The 19,576-nt window shown below is 50.1% G+C and overlaps 1 long non-coding RNA gene across 1 annotated transcript; it reads left to right on the forward strand.

The window, feature by feature from the left end:
* The first annotated feature begins 825 nt into the window (after positions 1-825).
* LOC115936961 (uncharacterized) lies at positions 826-6,007 on the forward strand. The gene is made up of 3 exons (XR_014144559.1): positions 826-1,323; positions 2,290-2,333; positions 3,878-6,007. It is a non-coding gene; the product is annotated as an uncharacterized LOC115936961 (long non-coding RNA).
* Positions 6,008-19,576: the final 13,569 nt, after the last annotated feature.

Genomic DNA, 19,576 nt, shown 5'->3' on the forward strand with positions numbered 1-19,576 from the left:
GAACATTTTTAGTATGTGCCAGATATTGTGCCAGACATTTGTTTTTAATGCTATGGGAATTTATTGGCCGATGTAACTCAAGGGTCTAGGGATTGTAAGGCTTCAGACACAGTGTGATCAGGCTTCATGCGCTAAGCATTTGCATACTTCGTTCAAGCCTTACAACACCACTTTATTACTTTTTTGTTGAAGACACTGAGGCTTTGAGAAATGACATCACTGGGGTGCCTGGGTGGCTCAGTTGGTTGAGCATCCGACTCTTGATTTCAGCTCAGGTCATGATCCCAGGGTTGTGAGATCAAGCCACACGTCAAGCTCTGTACTCAGCATGGAGTCTGCTTATCTCTCTCCCTCTGCTCCTCCCTGCTGCTCTCTGTCTCTCTTTATCTTCTCCCTCTCTCTCTCAAATAAATAAATAAAATCTAAAAAAAAAAAAAAGAAATGACATCACTTTCTCAAGGTCATCAGCCAATAGATGCAGAGCCAGGAGGAGGTGACTCCGGGGTCCACACTCTTCTGCTTTCCAGTTTGTAGAAATGAGGAAGTGAGGCTCAGAGAGGTTCAATAGGTCATATAGGTAGTAAGTGGATGGATAAGTGAGGACTGGGACCTAGGTCTGCCTGGCTCCAAAGCTGGGCTATTCTGAACCCTGTGCTCTTGGGAGAAAAGTCTTGTGCATGAGTAGTCTGGGGCCAGTCCTCCCAGGCTGGAAGGGATGAACCCTATGTTAGAGACTTTTAAAGTTATAGTGTACCAATCAAATGTAAGGGCGGGCATCATCAAGATCATGATTGCTAGTGCCTGTCTTGCTGAGTCTAATTTGGGAGGCTGAAAGACTGGCTTCACTGTATCCGTGATTGATTTGGTTACATGAAACAGAAGCCCACTCCAGCTCTCTTAAGCACACAGTGTAATTCAATCTGAGGAGTCAGGGCTATATCACAGATCTCAAGGGCAGGCGAGTCACACAAGGACCTCGCTCCCGGACTGGCAAGCCATCAGGACGGAAGGCTCTCTGGGAGTGCCCAGCTTCCCCCTCCCACCCCATGCTTCTCTCAGAACACTGGTTTCCTTCCTTTCTCTCAGTGAACATTCTAAGCAGGTCTCCTCTGCACCTAACTGTCTGGGCTCTCCTCGTCCTAATTCTGAAGCTTGGGAATCTGATTGGCCCAGCCTGGCCTCTGCAGTGGTTCCCTCCAAGGCAGGTGCCCACCTCTGGCCAGTCAGCTGGACGAGGAGGGGCTGGATGTATACAACAAAGATGGGCCTCGTTCTCCTTCACTGCCCACGTTGGGGTCAAATCGACACTAATGGACTAAGCAGGTACCCAAAAAGACATTTACTTCCCTTTGGCCTATTCTGGGGACTAGGAGGAGGCCAGAGCTGGTTCATTTTTCTGCCTAGTCATTTCTCAGCGCCAAGCATCTTCAGGGGTAAGGTTTCTCTATCAGGGATCCCAGTGCCTCCAGAAACTCCAGAAGATTCTGGGAGAGTCTAGTGAAGTGTGTGTAGCTTGTGCTTTTGGGGCTGTTTAAGGCTCCTGGGGACCTGCCTACTTGTTTTTCTTAGTCCCTGAAGGATGGTTTACAGACCAATCCTGAGGGATTTCCTGTCTGGCCTCCTGAGTCATGTTCAGAAACATGACAGATAAACCTGTGGCTTTTGACCAGTTACTTCTCCCACAGATTCCATCTGGTGTCCGTGTTTTTCTTTACTGGGTGTGACTCTTTGAACCATAGACTTCTAGAAGTTCAGAACTGGAAGATCACTGCATCCAAATGCCATCCACCTCTCAAATGGGGAAACTGAGACACAGAGAGGAGAGATGGATGAATGCAGAGACACCCAAAGGTGGTCCGGGAGGGGATTTTGGGGCGTATGTGGACAAACAGGATGTTGTTCTCACAGTTGTGCTTAAATAAACTACACTATTGCCCAGACTGTGGCTAAATTCACTGAAGCAAAATAATCAAAGACAAACATCAAGTAAAAATACTTTATACTGGAGAAGGCAAAGTGATGACAGGAATATGGCATGGGTGAAGTTTAGGAAACACGACACTGATGAAAAGTGAGTGAATGAACAAATGAATGAATGAATGCATAGATAATGGGCAACAGTGGAATCTTTGGGTTTCATTTCCTTATAGACTCAGAATTACTTCCCAGTTCTTGCCTTTCAAGTCAGAGGATCACCATGGCCCACAAGACACCAGCCTAACCTCACAGGCACTCTGCCTCTTACTCTGTGAAACAGAAACTGTTTACCATGCTGTTCTTCTTTTTCAGGTCAGCAAATTTGAACTTCAGGGGTAACTGGTCTCCCTTCCAAGGTGGGTGTCTTAGGGTCTGGTTGCCCAGCTCCCTTTGGGACTTGTCCCTAATCTTATAGCAGGGAGGGTCTTGAGGAACCAGATGGGGTCTTTCGCTTCCCTTGGGGATCCCTAAATGCCAGCTCTCTTTCTTGGCAAAACCCTGAGCCTGAGCCAGGACTGAGTAATAGAGGGGAAACCACCCTGGATAGAAGGGGGACAGGCCTTAGTGACCTTGGGCAAGTCCCTGCCAGCCTGCACTGGTCTCAGATGCTTCCTCTGATAAACAGAGAGTTTAAACTCCACCTCTGTGCACCCAATAAACATTTACTGAACTCCTACTTCATTCCTGGCATTTGCTTGGCACATGGGCAGATAAATAGAGGAATTAGACTCAGTGCCTGGAATAACCCAGTCAGGTGGGGTGGGGGAGAAGGCACATATGACATGTAATTACAGATACTTTCGGCCAGTGCTCGGTGACATGGACAGTCCCCACCAGATCTGGGATTCCCAGAATGTGTCAGTCCAGGGAAAAGGACTATGTGATTGACTTGGCAAGATTACAGGGCTGCACCCAGAAAGGTGTTGGCCCTTGGAGGTAAGGGCAGCCCTGGCCCAGCTCCAGATTGCAAACCTGGGGAACATGGGCTTTGGAATCAACCAGATCCAGGTTTCAATCCCGAGCAGAGCCAGTAGTTTCATTCTCTAGGCCTCAAGTCTCTCCTGTTATCAAAGGAGGAAGATGCCCCCAAGCTCCTTAGGACTTAGGAGGCTCCATAAGATGATAGAAGTATAAGGTCAAGAAGTGTGGCACATAAGGCTGGTATGTGGCCTGTGGTTTCACCATCGAGGCAGTTGGTGGGGGAGCTGGACCCCTGCCCCTTCTCTGGGACAGGACACCCTTAGCTGGCTTCCCCAGGGGCAAGGTTTCTTGCTAAAGGCCTCCAACCACAAGAGGACTTGCCCAGCTCTTTCTGGAACCCATAAATGCTAGGGTAGGCTTTCCTCCTCCCAGGCTAGAGTCCTTTCCACAATACCTCTCTGCTTTCCTGATCTGACTGTGAACTTGATATGTGCCTGAGCCAGGGAGGAGACCGGCAGGGCTGGAGCCATGGGTGGGACTCCTCTGGGGGAAGCCTAGCAGGCTGCAGATTCCTTCCTCTCTCCCCAGCAGTGGGGGATGCCTCTGGAGCTGCCTTCTGTTGCCCAACAATTTGCCGAGGACAGGGTGACATCCTTCCTCCCTTCTCGGAGGCAGGGCTGGCTGGCTTCCTAGAAGCAGGCTCCAGGACGCGTCAGATGCACCCAGGGGAGTCAGGAGGAACCTGCTGGTGGGGGGAGCATGGGGCGTCCTAGAGCCCCAGGGCAGCAGTGGAAGGACAGGTTTGCCCACATTCTTGGCAGGCCTCAGGATTGCAAAGCACTTTCTGTTTTTGTCACCATCTGCCAGTCACTTACTCGGCCAAGACCACAGTGCATCAGGCTTTTCAGAGCACTAAGCCCTTCCAACAGCAATTTTCTTCACAGCACGAGAGATGGGCATCCCTGGCTCTGTTTTACAGATGCGGATATTGAGGTCCCCAGAGGAAGAATCACATGTCCAAACTCAGATGGGCTGATGGAAGGGAATTAATGTTTCCCCAAGAACCTGCTACGAGCCAGGCCCCTTCCATACAAGAACCTCCTTTCCACAGCCCAGCAAGACGCCTTGTTCATGTTTTCCCCATTTTACAGGGGAGCCGACCAAAACCCAAACCGGTGAAGGCACATGCCTGGCGTTCCAGGACTAGTAAGCCCTGAGCCAAGATGTGAGCGTGGATTTGCCGGGCTCCAGGTCCTGCTGTGCCCCCCTCCCCTCCGTGGTAAAGGCAAGGAAGCAGAGACTCAGAAAGGTTCAAGCTGGGCCAGGGTCAAGTGGCAACGCTTGCTTTCCACCCGGGCCTAACTCCAGAACTCTTGCCTTTCCCGTGAAACTACATCGTCTCAATAACTTTTGTCGTGAGTAACTGACTGATACCAAATGACCACAAATATGACTCAAAGACATACAGACCCAGGACCGAAAGGGACATGAATTTTATTACTGCCACTGTTGACGCTCTTCTTCATCGCGAACGTAGGATGGCCGGCATGGACATTGTATGGCTCAGACATGCCGAAATAAGACTTGATTGCTTCTACAACTGAGCCCGACTTGATCACAGCAACCTTCCCCCCAGTTTTCTTTCTGGGTGAAAGTGGATTCTCTGCACAACAATGCAATGCATGATCCTGCATTTTCTTTTGTTATAAAGGACGTTTGCGGGCAACCAGTAAAATCCGAAGTCAGTCTGTAGCTTAGATAATAGTACTGTAGAATAGTGATTCCCCAATTTTAGTAATTGTTCTGTGGGCATGTAAGAGGCTGTCCTTGTTTTTAAGAAATACACGTTGAAGTAGTTAGGAGTAAAGAGGTATCGTGTCTGTAACTTTTAAATATTTCAGAAAAAAACTATGTATGCACCGCAGAAAAATACGCAGAAGGGTAAAACAAATGTGGTAACATGTTATCATTTGGGGAATTGGGGTGAAGAAGGGTATCTTGGAATTCTTTGCACTATTTTTGTAACTTTTCTATAAACCTGAAATGGTGTCAAGAGCAAAAAATTTAAATAAAAAAATGTACTCTTGTTCAGTGCGGGGGCCGGGGAGGGGGAGTTGAATTAGGATCCAAACTGTGTATTAGAATTGCTCCATCTCTTGGTGGTGCCCACTCCCCACCCCTCAGGATGACATCTGGTAGCAGAGCCTTCTGTGACATTGGGGGCCTGGGCTTCTGGGCTTGCTGGCCCTGCTGGCTGCCTTGCCCTTTTGGGTCTCTGGGGTCAGCCTCACTCCCCATCACTTCTCTGCTGGCATAGCTGGTCCAGCCTGGCTCTGGGCCCTGAGCGTGACTTTGCAGTCATGACCTCTTGGTGTCAAGGCTGTGCCCTCTGAGCCCTTCTCATCCTGACCCCAAGGCTCTCACAATCCATGTCTTATCAGTGTTCGGATACGCCCCACTGGAAACTTCTGATGCTTACCATGACCCACAGAGGCCTTAGGGGAGTCAGGCCCCCTGTGAGTCAGTCCCATCAGGAAAACGGAAATCACATTGGCTGTTTTCTTAATATAAGGAATTGGCTAAACGGTATTGGACAAGTGGAAAACCAAACAGTGAGATATCAGAGGTATAACTGCAGGAAACAGATACCGCCCCTCAGGATGGGAAGACAGAAGAAGAAGCTGAGATTATTAGAACCTAGAAACTGGAGCCCCGACCCCTGACGAGGGCGCGCCTCTGGACGGTGCTGATACCTCCAACAGGCCTCAGTGAGGCTGGTTCTGGGAATGTGTAAACCAGTTGTTACTGGAACCAGTTGCCACTGCCAGGGTGAAGGGCTGCTGGGAGGTGACGCTGCCACAAGGAAGAGCGAGCAGAAAGCCTCCAATCCTCTGCCCTGCATCCAGTCTTGAGCTCTCTAGTGCCCCCTATGGACACAGTCTGCCATGGCAACAAATGTCTCGGGACAGAAGAGAGACGTGGGTTTGGGGTTAAGAGCTCACAGCTTATGGGACGCCTGGGTGGCTCAGTGGGTTAAGCGTCTGCCTTCGGCTCAGGTCATGATCCCAGGGTCTTCGAATCGAGCCCCGCATCAGGCTCTCTGCAGGTTGTGCTTTCAAATAAATAAATAAAATCTTAAGAAAAAAAGAGCTCACAGCTTAATAATCAGCATTGACTGGGAAGGGGTGGGACGTGGGGTGGAGCTCGGCAGAGTGAATGTGAGGTCCTCTCCCTATATAAGATTTACTGCCATTGCACAAGCATGACTTCCATGGGGGCCCAGGGCCCTCTGTGAGGCCATGTGCTCTCCAGCACCAGGGGAAGCCTCTGGGCTCTGGGCTCTTCTATCTGCAGCAGATTCGAGAGGCAGGCTCCAGGCTCGAATCCCATGCTCTTGCTCTCCTTCGTCTCAGTTTCTCCACCCAGATAGGAAGAGCTCCCTGTCTGACTCGAGAAACTGCCTGCTCTCTGACTTCAGCAAAACTTGTATTCTCTGGGTCGTCCGAGTTTGATTGAAAGTTTTCTATGAACGTTTATTTAAAGAGAAGATTCTAGAATTCTGGAAAAAAAATTTTTTTTTTCCTCTCCTATATATGTTGACTCTTACAATTGAATGCCTGGCTTTCAAAGCAGTTTTGCTTCGGCCTCTTTCAAAAGTCCAATTTGACATTCAGCAGCGAACAATGACTTCTTTCTCCAAGGCTGTTCTCTGCCGCCCCCTCAGACAATGAGTGAAGGACCATTAAACAGCAAGAACATTTGGGCGAAGAAAAAAAACTCAATTTAAAAATTCCCAATATTATCCTACTCAAATAACGCGGATTGAGTACTAACTCTGCACTTGGCGCCATGGCAGACGGCATCCTGCTTGTCCTCTCAACAGCCCTGGGAGCAAAGTACAAAGGTTTCTGTGACTTCACAGCCTGAGCTTCCCCGCTCCCCCACTGTGCTACACTGCCCTTTGGGGCCAGTTCTATCCTCTCACCTTATGGAAAATGGAGACTCGGAGACTCAGAGGGGGCTGAGCAGACCAGGAAAGAACACAAGTTCTGGAGCAGCCTAGCCTTGGGCAAGTCACAGAACGTCTCTTTATATAAAGTGGGGATGTTGTCAGGATTTAAGATAATGCACAGCAAGTTTTGGGCACAGGGTTTACAAAACAACAGGTATTTGATGAATGGTAATACCATTACGACTGCTACTAATAAAAACAATAATAAACAGAGTTGACTGACACAGGGCTGAGCACTTTACATGTGTTAATTATTTCAATGCCCACGATCTCCCTCCATTCATGCTGGGAGACTCTCCCACCTCCCACCCAGCCCTATTGGGAAACCTCCCAGGTTCCGTGCTGTTCGTGCTAGGCTGCACGCTGAGGTCACCGCTCGGAGCAGGGAATGAGACCAGCCACAAGGAGGACATCGTCCATTGCCCTGGACTGTGCATCCATCGGGATGACTGGAAACATCGATGCAGCCCATGGTGTTTTGTTAGTGGTTTTTCTTTCATTCAGCACTCTGAGTGTCGCATAACTGCAGTTCCCAATCTTTGTGAGGATGAACACTTTTGTGTGTAATTGTGATTTTTGTTATTCTTTATACTATTATTTTAGATTTACCCAAGAGTTACAAAAATGGTACAGAGAGTTCACCAGCTTCCCTTAATGTGACATCATGTTTCATAACCATGGCACATTCATCAAAACTAAGAAATTGACTTGGACAACACTATTAACTACAGCTTTTATTCGGATTTCACCAGTTTTTCCACTCATGTCCCTTCTGGGTTCCAGGACCCCATTGAGGGTCCCACACTACATTTGGTCATCATGTCTCCTTAGGCTCTTTCAGTCTGTGACTGTTTCTCAGTCTTTCCTTGTTTTTTTATGATGTTGGCTTTTGAAGAGCACTGGTCAGGTCTGCTGTGGGATGGCCCTGACGCTTTGTTCCAGGTTTCTCATGATTAGACCGGGGTTGTGGACTGGGGTGGGGAGAATATCACGGAGGAGAGGTGGCCTTCTCCTTGCATGCTCTCTGAGGCTCTGTCATAGCAATGTGTCTTGTTATTGGTGATGTTAACCTTAATCACTTGGCTAATGTAATGTCTGCCAGGTTTCTCCCCTGTAAAACTTTCTATTTTTTTTTTCTTTTCCATACTTTAGAAGTGAGTCACTAAGTCCGGTCCTGGGGGGAGGGAATTAAGCTCTGCTTCCCAGAGGGAGAAGTATCAAAGAACCTGTGGACATCTTTTAAAGCCATGATGGAAATTAATATTTTGAAGAAGATACTTTGAGGCTAAGCAGATGTTTTTTTCTCCTTAAAATTTCCCTTCCTGTTTCGCATGCATCAGTAATCTTGCCTGCAGCAGTTAGTAACGTGCTCTGGAAGAATACTTTTAACATAAAAAAAAAAATACCATGGTATCCATTGTTTGTGAAAATTTATAATGTCAATAAGCTATTGTGAAATCAGTTTTTATATTGTATAAACCACAAGAAAATCTACACGGTCTAGCTGGATTTAAAACATATTGCATTCAGGGCTGACTCAGAGCTGGGACCCACCACTGAGGGCACATAGGCTTGGGATTATTGAAATACTTCTGCCCTCATTGGTAACTAGTGACTGCCTCCACCCCACTCCAAGTCCCACCCTCCCCAAGTCTTTGGAAATTTCTCCTCATGTCTCCGCAGTTAAAAGGAAAAAAAAAAACAAAAAACACCAAACTCTAGGCATTTCAGTTATGATGAGAACATATCGAAGTCTGTTATAATCTCACTCTGCAACGGGAAAAGTCTCCAGCAGGGCGATTCAAAGATTCACCCTTGGGAGAGACATTTTATGGGAAAAGAGAAGGACTAGAATAATTTTTGTTAGATTAGCAAGAAAAAGAGAATATTGTCTGATTGTCAGTAAAGCAGGAGCATGGGATTTGCCAATGTGTTTGGGGAGGATTTTGCAGATTTGACATCATTCAGCAAATAAAGCATTCATTTTTGCCACAGGACTGGAGCCCTCCTCATCCTTCATGCCCAGCTCGGGGCTCGGGACCTTCCACTCTGTGCTGGGCGGGCTATGAAATACTTTGAAGAGAATGCCAGTTTTGCATATATACACAAGACATGTTAAATAATCAGCCTGCAGTTCGCTTCATGTACAGTTTGATCCAACTCAGAGAAAGCAGGCTTTTGAGCCAAAAAGAGCTAGTTTTGGAAACCGGTGTAAAATAAAAGTCTTGGAACAGTCTAGCATGGGGCAGCTTATCACTTTTTATAAATGAGGGGTGTTTTGAGGATTTGAGATAATGGACGGGAAGTTTTTAGCGCCGTGCCTGGGAAATAGTTTGATAAATGGGAAGGCTATTCTTAACAACGATAAACATTTATTGACCAGTCAGTTACTATGTCAGGCACAGGGCTCAACACTTTACATGTATTATTTATTTTAATCCCCATAATAACTCTATGAGTTATGTGCTTTTAGTATCACTCCCACTTCACAGATGAGGAAATCCTGCCTCAGAGAATTCAAGTAACACATCTTAAGTTCACACAGGACGTTGATAGAGCTGATTCAAGCCCAGGCAGCCTGACATCAATGCCTCTGTGATAAACACACAGCACGCATGGGTGCTCACTAATCCCTGGCAATAACCTGAAAGCCTTCCAGAATTCTATAGCCCTCAGGTTGGGAGCTCCTGCTATAGGCTACACAGAGACCTTTGGCTTCTTATGAAATATTTCTGACATCAGCGGGCTTTGGTACTTATTTTTATAACTTTATAGCAAGAGCAAGACAGATTAAAAAGGCACAGAAATTCACGCAGTTACCCAGAAACAAACATGAAATAAGATACTTAGCTGGCAGAGTGTAACTGTCTAGAAACGCGGTCTCCGGGTGTCCATTGGAGAATAACTGTCCACTCATCCATTTCTTAGATCTTACAAACCTTCCTAAAAGTCTGAAGGTAACAAACCATGTGCAAACCGCCCCCCCCCAAAAAAAACCACCACCACCACCAACAACAACAACAACAAACACAGGGCTTCTCTTTAATAAAAATAAAAGTGGGAGTGATCTGCTGAAAACTTTTTTTCTGCTTTAGCATAAAAGATGCCAAAGTTTCCTTCTTCTCTCTACTCCAAAGGGTAAGGAGGGATGGAAGGGGTTTCCTCCAGGATCCACCCCTTGTCTACCTCCACAGGTGAACTGTTCTGAGTTTCTAAGTTCGGTTAGGGGCAATTCAAAATCTCTTTTAAAATTAGTTCCCCGAATATTTGGAGCCTGGGACTGAGAACGAAGTGTCGGCTCCGACGCGGATGACCTGGGACACTAACAGGCAAGCCCAACAGGCGACCGGGCCCTGCCTGGTGCAGGGGGCGTTGTGCCCACAGACTCTCACTGCCTGGAGCAGGGGCAGGAGAGCCCCCTCGGGGAGGGAGCTCAGCTGGAGTGCAACATCCCTCCCGCGGGGACAGAGCCCTCACGTGACTGCCTCTGGACTTCGAGACTCTTGTCCCCATCTTGGGAGTGAAAGTCAACTAGTTTCACTTCTCTTGGATTTTAGAATCCTTGGCTATTCCTGAATGACCCAAAGTGGTCAGAGTGGCAGGGGAAGGAAGGCACTGACCAGAAAAGGTGATCCTGGACTCTCTGCTAATCCGGCAGCAGGTGCTCAAGACCATTTTAATTCAATTTGGATAGAAAATGGTAACACCCTGCGAGGTTTTTCCCAGTTACAGAAGTATAAAAATGGCCTCTTGCCACATCCCCCCCTCCAGGGGAGGATGACTGCTGGAAGGGGGACTTGGCAAGACTCAGCACTCCTGGTCACCAACTTTGTTTCGTCCCCATCACCCATCCGTGCTTAATTCACGGGAACCCACAAAGCCCCTTTGTGTGTGGCCAGCCGGAGCCTGGGCAGTTGGAAGGGCCTGGGCTGGCGCTGTCCTCGGAGTTAGCAGAAAGAAGTACCTCTACTGATGAGGCTGAAGCCAGGAAAAACAGGTCTAGGAGGAAAAATAACCTGCCACCAAAAAGCTCCAGTCTTATGGAAGAGGAGTATCACATTTGACGATCACTCATGCAACACAATGTGACTTTCATTATTCATTGTGTTTCAAGACAAAAGATCATTCTGTTCTGCTTTGTACTGAACCATTTTTAAATTACCTGGAGATGGAAATTAGTTTTGAGAGCCCTAGAAACAATCTCTGTTGGCAGCTTGCGCCCACCCGTAATGAGGGCCTGGCTCTTTAGCCAAGACCCCCAAAGCCAATCCAAGTGCCTCATAAAGGTGGAGCGGGTAAAGCCAATTTTACTGAAGATTTCATCAGAAGACAGAAGACAGGATGATGTTGCATACCCTAGAGCACAATTTATACAAATGCTGATTAGACGCCTCCATTCTTTCTTTCTACCCCAGAAATTTCCTTCTTGGCCCCTGGCTTCCCATTTCCAGTTGCCCCCTCGTCCCTGCCTGCACCCAACTCCCTGGTCCTTGTCTTCCCAGCGCCCCCCTCTCCTGAGCAGAGCCATGTGGAGACAGCCTGGCCCCTCCCACTGTGCCAACCTCACCCCTCCCAGCAAACAGAAGCTCCTCTTTCAGAGCTTGAGCATCTACTCTCCCTGGTTTTGGTTGTGGGAGATGTAGAGAAATAATTTTCCCCTCTTCATGGAGATTGTTTTCTATTCCCTTGCCATCAGTAAACACAAATGCCGTTTTCCCCTTCCCCAAATCCTCGAAAATGAACTCAGTCTCTAGAATGCCAAGGCAGAAGACAACGGTGAGAGAGGCCAGGCTGGAGAATTAAGCAACAATCTGCTTCTGTGGGGTGGGCTCCCGGCTTTGTTCTGGTGGCCTGGCTTCAGCCTCGGCCTGGGTCTCATTCAGCTGTGCCCCAGGACTGGCACCTGGTCCGGTGTCAACAAATGTTTGACGGACAAGTGCTCGGGGGCAGGCCACCTCACTTCTGGGCCTCAGCTTCGTCATTTGTGAACGGAGAGCACTAATCCCTTTCCTATCTACTTCTCAAGGTAGCGAGGAGCAGACAGGAATTAAAGTGGGGCGTGTTGGCCTGGGTGACTCCAGCCTCTCGTCGTCCTTCTGTCCCCTTTTTGGCTTCCTCAGGAGGGCGCCATCCTCCGGCGAGGCAGAACTGGAAACCACCTGGGCAGGTGCATTGTAGCAAGTAGGGGGTCTGGGTAAAGGTCACCCTGGGCCACCTTCAGCTTACCCTCCCAGCACCTTCCCTGGGCCTTGCTGGCTTGTGCCAAAGACCTCCCCCCTCTTCCTGTCACCTCATCCATCCCGTGTCACACCCCAAGTCTGAGCCAAGTCTACTCTCCAGGGGTGGATTTGGGTGCCCCAACAGTGAAACAGATTGCTGCAGGGAGGTAGCCTGCCCCCCCCTCCCTGGAAGTGGCAGCTGGGAGGCGGACAAATTTTGGATGAGGGGGAGGGAGCTGCATTAGTTGGCCTTGGACTCTGAAGATGTGTGTTTTGCTCCAGGTTTGCACGCTCTCTAGCTGGACGTCAGCCAAGTCTGTTCACGACTCTGAGCCTCAATTTCCTCCTCTGTATAATGGGGACGGTCACTGGATCCAGCTCATGAGGCTGCCATGGGGATTCTGTGAGCTCTGCCTCTTGGCCCTTGCAAGAGTCTGCTCTCCGTGGCGGTAGCTGCTGCTTTTCTTTCCGATCCCGTGAAATTTCAGGCTGATATAAACGGCCGGTGTAAAAGAGAAGGAATACTTAGGAGAGATGGGACGTGTGCTGGGGGCACAAGGAGAGAAGACAGGGCCAGAGAGGTGGGTTGTCTGCGGCTGCCTTTCCCCGAAGCAGCGAGCATCGGCCGGACAGGTCCGCGTCGACCCCTCTCTGCGACTCCGCTGCAGCTCACGCCCTCTCTGCCGAGTCCTCCACCGGCCACCACCCTCCCAGCATCCTCACGCGCGCAGACACCATGCAGTTTCAAAGCACTCTGAACACGCTGTCTCTTTGGATCCACCCAGTAATTCCTACCTGTGATGCGGGTATCATTAGTCCCATCTTTCAGATAAGGAAACTGAGGCTGGGAGAGATCACAGAGCTGGGACTTAGGCTCCGGCCTTCCGCTTCATGAAGCCCAGTGGCTGCCGCTCTGGGTAAACGAGACCCTTGGGCAAATTGGACCCACGACCGTGGGAAAGTCGCAATCTCGGAGCCCAAGGCCTCCCCCTGCAGGTGAAGATGGGCCTGGGTGTTCTCTGGAAGCACCCTCCCCCACTCCCCCACACCCGTGTTTTTTTTTTTTTCTTTTTTTGGAAGCTGCTGGAAGACAAGGGTGTGGCTACTCTGGGGCCAGAACAATGCTCCAGGCGCAGCCCAGAACTCGGTGTTCCCACCCTGCTGTCCAGGTCCCCTAGCCAGCATGCCGGGCTACTCCCCAGGCAGCAGGGCAAACAAGCCTCCATTGATTCTGGGTCGTGGCTAGAAGAATGCCCCTTTGTTGAGCACTTTCCCCTCCTCCTCTGTGTCCTTGCCCACAGGAGAGGCATTCAGGTAGGAAGCAGCCCCACCATGGCTCCTCCTGCAGGGACCCCAAAGGGAAGTAAGGGACAGAATACCACCCCAGCTCCCAGAGGAAGCCTCCATGTCCTGCCGTCTCTTCTCTCTCCTCTCTGTCATTTCCTGGTCTCTCTCCACCCTTCCCTGTCACCCTGTCACCCTGTCGTGGCTCGGTGCTGCTGGGGGTGGGGGTGGGCGGGGTCCAGTCCCAGATCTCTCAGTGTTCAAATCCTCCCTACTTTTCAAGGTCCTGCTCAGATGCCTGCTGGTCATGAATCCCTCCTAGAATAGGAAGCTTGCTGAGAGGAGGAAGCATGGCTTGTTCCTATCCGTACCCCTGTGCCCACCCCAGAGCTGGGTCCAGACGAGACACATCAGAGTCTCAAGGAACACGGGAACTGATTCCTGTCGGTGGCACTGGCCGCCTCCCAGCCACCCAGGCTGGAAACCTGACCAACCCCATACCTGGTTTGTCACAAGCTCTGCTGATTCTCCTTGAAGAGTTACCCCGACTTCTTAGCCTGGGATTCCCAACCCTCCCCAGGTTGGCATCAACCTACCCACCTGCGTCGTGGTCCCTTTCCTTCTGCTGGCCTGGACTCTCCTCTGCTTATTCATCCCCTGACCTCAGCTCTGTTTTTCTGAGCCTGTCCTGACTGAGCAGTGGCTCTAGGGGCTGGGGGTGCTCCAGGGAACAGGCAGACTGAGTCATCTCCCTCAAAACTCCTACAGTCTCTTTGGGGACTACAGACAGTAAATATGCAGGCAAATTATACCGCATGGGAGAGTGGGGTCCGTGCTCTGAGGAAGAGCATGCAGGCTAAGGGGATGGGGAGCGAGGACAGACTGTGTGCAGCCAGCAGGCAGCTGCTGAGGTGGGGCAGGGTGGGGACCGAGGGAGGGTGGCCACAGGGAAGAGTTTAAATCTTCCTCCGAGTGCCATGGGGAGCTGTTGCTCTGTCATCGGGTCCTGTCCATGCCTACCTCCGGGCTCTGTCCCACTGGTCTTCGGCCTGACATGCCCTCTCCAAGCCTCTCCATCTGCCTCTATCCTGCTTGGATTCCAGGACCCAACGTGAGACTAGCCATCATCCGGAAGCCTTCCTCGTTTCCTCCAGAGTGCAACCATCTCTCCTTCCAAAATCCTAGGATGGTACCTCTGGTCTTGGGACTTAATTACCTAGACTTGTAAGTTCAGATTCTCGAACTTGTGGGTGACTCATCCAATCCTTGCCGCCTCCCCATCCCTGTGAGGTTCATAGAATGCCCAATTTTTATAGATGGGTAAAATGAGGCTCAGAGAGGTTCAGCAACTCATCTGTGGCCTCCCATTTAAGGAGCGGGGGGAGGATTTGAAGGGACAGCATCTGACCCCACAATCCAGCTCCAGTCCTATAGCCGCGTCTCCTCTGAGGTAACTTGGTTAGGTATTCAGGGCCCTTCAGGCCTGCCCCTGATCTCCTTCCCCAGCTTCTCTGCCCCAGGGACCCTGTGTTCCCGGGACCACTGGGGCACGCACCCTGCCCTTCTTTGTGTGCCTTGCTGGGGTGAGGGGCAGAGTAGCGAGTACACACACAGGTGACTGCCTGGGATGGGGGCATCCAAGGAGGGGCCCCCCCCACCACTTCTCTCTCCCCTCCTTCGGTGGGTTTCTACCATGAGAGTCAGGGAGAGACCTCACTCTAACCAACACCCTTGCCCAAGGGCCACTCAAGTCATCCGGAGAGCCAGGGCCCAAGGCTTTGGAAAAGTTGCCATATCCTAGGGTCGTATTATTGGAAATACAAATGTTTCTCCCAGGCATGTGGCATGATGGCTTGGGAAAAGCCATAAAGTCCTTCACTATAGTAACTCTTCACTGGCACTAACCAATCTTCAACTTTTCCTTTTTCGGTTAAATTCAAGATGTCAGGGGTAATAGAAAGTAACAAGAATAGCTTCTTTATCAAGACCATGCAGAATACAAGGAGCCTACTGGGCACTTTACACAGACTATCTCACTGAATCCTTGTAACAATCCCAGCATGCAGGCGTGATATTTGTTCCCATCTTACAGATTGATAAGCTGAGTCTCAGAGAGGTAAAGCAACTTGCCTGAGGTTACAGTGCTGCTAAATTCTGAAATGCCACCCCCGGCCCCACCCCTGGTCTGGTGGACCTCCGAGTCTTTGGTCTCAACCGCTGCGGCCCACTCTGCCACAGGTGTTCGGAGACCCATCACAGGAGGCAGCTGGGGTGGGGGGCAGGTGCAGTTACCGGGGCTCCTCAGAGAGGAGACTGCAACCAGGGACGCTCAGGATACTGCAAGCACACTGGTCTTGGTGTCAGGCAGATCCTGGCTTTGCCTCCTCCCAGCTGTGTGTCCTTGCTCATGTTACCTTCTCTGTGCCTTCATTTCCTCCCCTGCGACATGGGATGATAATAAGTCCCCCCTCTCTGTCTGCTATGGGAAGGAAGCATGATGATGTTTGTGAACATGTTTTGAGGCCTCGCAGCCCCGTGCCCTGTGTATTATTATGCACTCCCAGACTTCCAGGATGGGGGGGGGGGAGGCGCGGAGCAGCCCTGGGGGGAGGGGGAGAGGAAAGTGCTGGGTTGGGCCTTCTCCGTGTGTCGAGAGAGGCAGGTGAATGTCTCGCTCAGCCTGCCTCACGTGACAAGAGGCGCCTGCTAACTAGGTCACCTTGCAGTAGGAAAGAGCTATTCCGGGAGCTGCCTGCCGCCTCCCAGACCAGGAGCTGCAGAGCTGGGCTATTTCAGGGCTGGCGCCCAAAGCTCATCCAACAACTCTGTCTTGGATCCCGTCCCTGCTTTGTGCCTCAGGCCTTGAGAGGCCAGGGGCGCCCGGTGGGCACTGTGCTGCTGCCCTCTGCATGGCTGCTCTGGGGTAGGCAGTGACAACACGGGATCATCGCACCTTCCCCGTCCCATGGAAACCACTGTCCCAGGCGAGGCTGGTGCGTAAAGGACAGCAAGATGCCAGGTTCACATTTCCCTGCCTGGCTGCGACACTCAGCTCTTAAATGCAATAGCCCTGGGACACCAGGCAATTTGCTTTACCAGCCTGGGTCTGGGTGATAAAGTAGGGATGACAGCGCCTATGTCCTAGGATTGTTTTGAGGATTAAATGAGATAATGGCATAAAGCACCAAGCACAGGGGCTGGCCAGAGGGAGGGCTTGATAAGCAGTTACAGCTCCTAACTGAGCCTCTGGGGCATCCCGTGCTTCAAAGGCAACTGTGGGAAGGACAATGGATGGCTCAGCAGGTCTGAGAAGAAGGCTGTGTGTTGTGGGATGCGGTGGGGAAAGGTGGAGGACTGTGCTGCAGAAGTCGGGCTTTGGGGGGCTTTGGCTCTGGCTCCATGGGCACAGGAAAGAGAAGAATCCTTTCAGAAGGAACTCGGGGCTTTGAGGCCAAAGACTGACCATGTGAGTCGCTCAGCTCCGTGCGGTGTGTCTGCGCTCTGAGCTTCAGGTGCCTCGTCTGCAAAATGGGGGTGGAGACATGTCCCTCCTGCACTCTGGCAAGGAACTGATGGGGTCATCCCCGCAAAGCCTTTAGCACCGTGCTGTCACCTAGGAAGCACTCAAGAAACGCTGGCTGTTACTGTTCGCTCACCTGATGGTCGCAGCAACCCCCGGTTGCTATGTCTATTTTATAGATGAGGAGATGGAGGCACAGAGAGGTTAGGTGGTTTCCCTGAGGTCTCACAGGAAGCAGTGTTGTCGAGATTTGAATCCAGTCTAACTCTGGGATTTGTGCTTTTTGCCACCTTGCCTGGCAGGTGGCAAGTACGAGATAAAGTCTATACGGACATGCGGATACAGACACAGGACCGGGGGCCGGCATGGCGCAGTTACGTAATCCGGGCGTCAGCAATGCACCTGTTGCTATTACAGTTATTAGCCTCATGGTGACCATCATTCAGAAGTGAACTGGAAATTATAAAGCTCGAGAGTGGCTGGTGAAGGTCGAGGGTGTCCTAAGATATTAGAAAAGGTAACAAGAAATCTGTCAAAAATAATGGGCAAAAACGAGAGTCATAAGCAACTTCCTTGCAGCATTATCAGCTATTACAAAAAAAAGAAGCGAAAAAATGTATGTATCAAGCAATAAGGGAGTGATTTAGTTAATTATGGTTGATCTCTTTAAAACGACAATAATCTGACAGTTACTGTTGAGGGGAAAAGGCTGGGTATAAAATTCTATTTCTGCTCTAAGTATACCTCTATTAAAACTATCACCTGTGTGTGGAGAAGAGTTGAAAGAGAACATGCAAACAGTTGATGTGTTAAATACTGGAATCAAGGGTTTCTTATCTTTTGCAATGGATTTAATGAATCAACCATAGTTTATTGAGCACTTGCTAAATGTCAGTCACCGTGTTAAGCATGGCTATGTGGATGATATTAGGATTATGTCAGCAGGAAGGCCTACAGAGAAAAGAGGTTATTGCCTTTCAGGATATTCTTGGGGCAAGCAGTTTAAAGCTGATATGGTCCCCGATCTCCCCGGATCTCTCTGTCTGATAACGCTGTCATTCCTAGGAAGTTGTCCCTTTCCAGGTGGTCCCATAGGACACACCACCCCGTTCACCTGCCGCCCGCAGGATGAGGATGGGCAGGGGAGAGCAGGAAAGGGATGACTGGCAGTTGCTCATACAACCTCCATCCTTATGCATTGGTCAAAACTTTGTCACGTGGTCACCCCAAGCTGCAAAGCAGACTGGGACATGGCATTACTTTGGGAGACCATGAGCCTAGCTAAAAATTCAAGATAATGTAGAAGCAGGGAGGATGGCAAAGGAGGGAACTCTGTTGCAGCATGCCAAGCTAAGTTGAGGCCACGTCCTTGAAGAGCCCACTGTCCAGTGAAAGGGAGACGCATGTCAAGAAATTGTGGAAAGACAGAGAAGTGCTGTGATTGAGTTATGGGATTACTGGGGACAGATGGCCAATACTACCCGGCAGGGCATCAGCACCTCCCAAGAAATCCATCAACCCCCCTTCCTCCACTTTTTAAAAAATTTTTTTGGACTTAAGGTAGCTACTTGAAACTAAAATAAGCTGAAGTAATTCAGGGGTCAGGATAAGTTAACAAGCAGTTTTGCTGAGATTCAATTCCAAGTGGGTATTTTTCCCCCAGGTGCAATGAGAAGCCAAGAGGGTTTTAAGGAGGGCCAAGGGGAAGGTTTTCCAGGCAGGGACTCAGCAGTGTATAAATCTGGAAGCCTTTTACTTCTGTTAGCGGTTTATCGATTATGTAACAAAACGACCACCAGAGAAGAGCAAATACTTAACGAAGGCACTAGAGGGACCGGGAGCTGGCAGCCGGCAGCCGATGGCGGAGCTCTGGAGGAAGAGGCTGGAGGGCTGCCATCCACGGGAGACCTGCTTTCGTGTGATCCTAAGCACACCCGGAGATCTCTCTGGACCTGCTTCTTCAATTCTAAGAGAAAAATCCTTATTTACTTATGTAAATAAAAACCCCACAGCTGTATCTACGAAAACTTTTTTACCACCGCTGTCTCTCGGACCCTGTCTAACCCTGCGGTGGAGCCATCCGCCTGTTCTCCCCCGACCTCCCTCTGCAGCCAGTCTGTCTGCAGATCCGACAGCACAGGACAGGTGTCTGAGGCTGTCCACTTCGCCCCACCAGCCTGGGCACCCGCTCTTCTGAGCCCCGACAACTGCTTTGTCTCCTGACCAGCCGGCTTGCTGTTCTTTTGTCCCCTTCCAATCTGTTCTCTACAAACCAGCCAATGGGATCTTTTAAATAAAAGTCAGACCAACGGGCGCCTGGGTGGCTCAGTTGGTTAAGCCTCTGGCTCTTGATTTCGGCTGAGGGAGTATCTCAGGGTTGTGAGATTGAGCCCTGCGTGGGGCTCTGCGCTGGGCAGGAGTCTGCTTAAGATTCTCTCTCTCCCTCTGCCCCCTCCCCTGACCCACTTGGGTGCGCACGTGCTTTCTCTCTCTCTCTCTCAAAAAAGGAAAAAAGTAAAAAGTCAGATCAAGCAAAAGAAACCAGAGACTGCATACTGTATGATTCCAACTACATGATGTTCTGGAAAAGGCAGAACTATGGAGACAATAAGAAGCTCAGTGGTTTCCAGGGATTTCACGGGG

This window comes from Leptonychotes weddellii, chromosome 4, assembly GCF_054177405.1.
Source record: "Leptonychotes weddellii isolate Sample4059 chromosome 4, ASM5417740v2, whole genome shotgun sequence".
NCBI classification, from domain to species: Eukaryota; Metazoa; Chordata; class Mammalia; order Carnivora; family Phocidae; genus Leptonychotes; species Leptonychotes weddellii.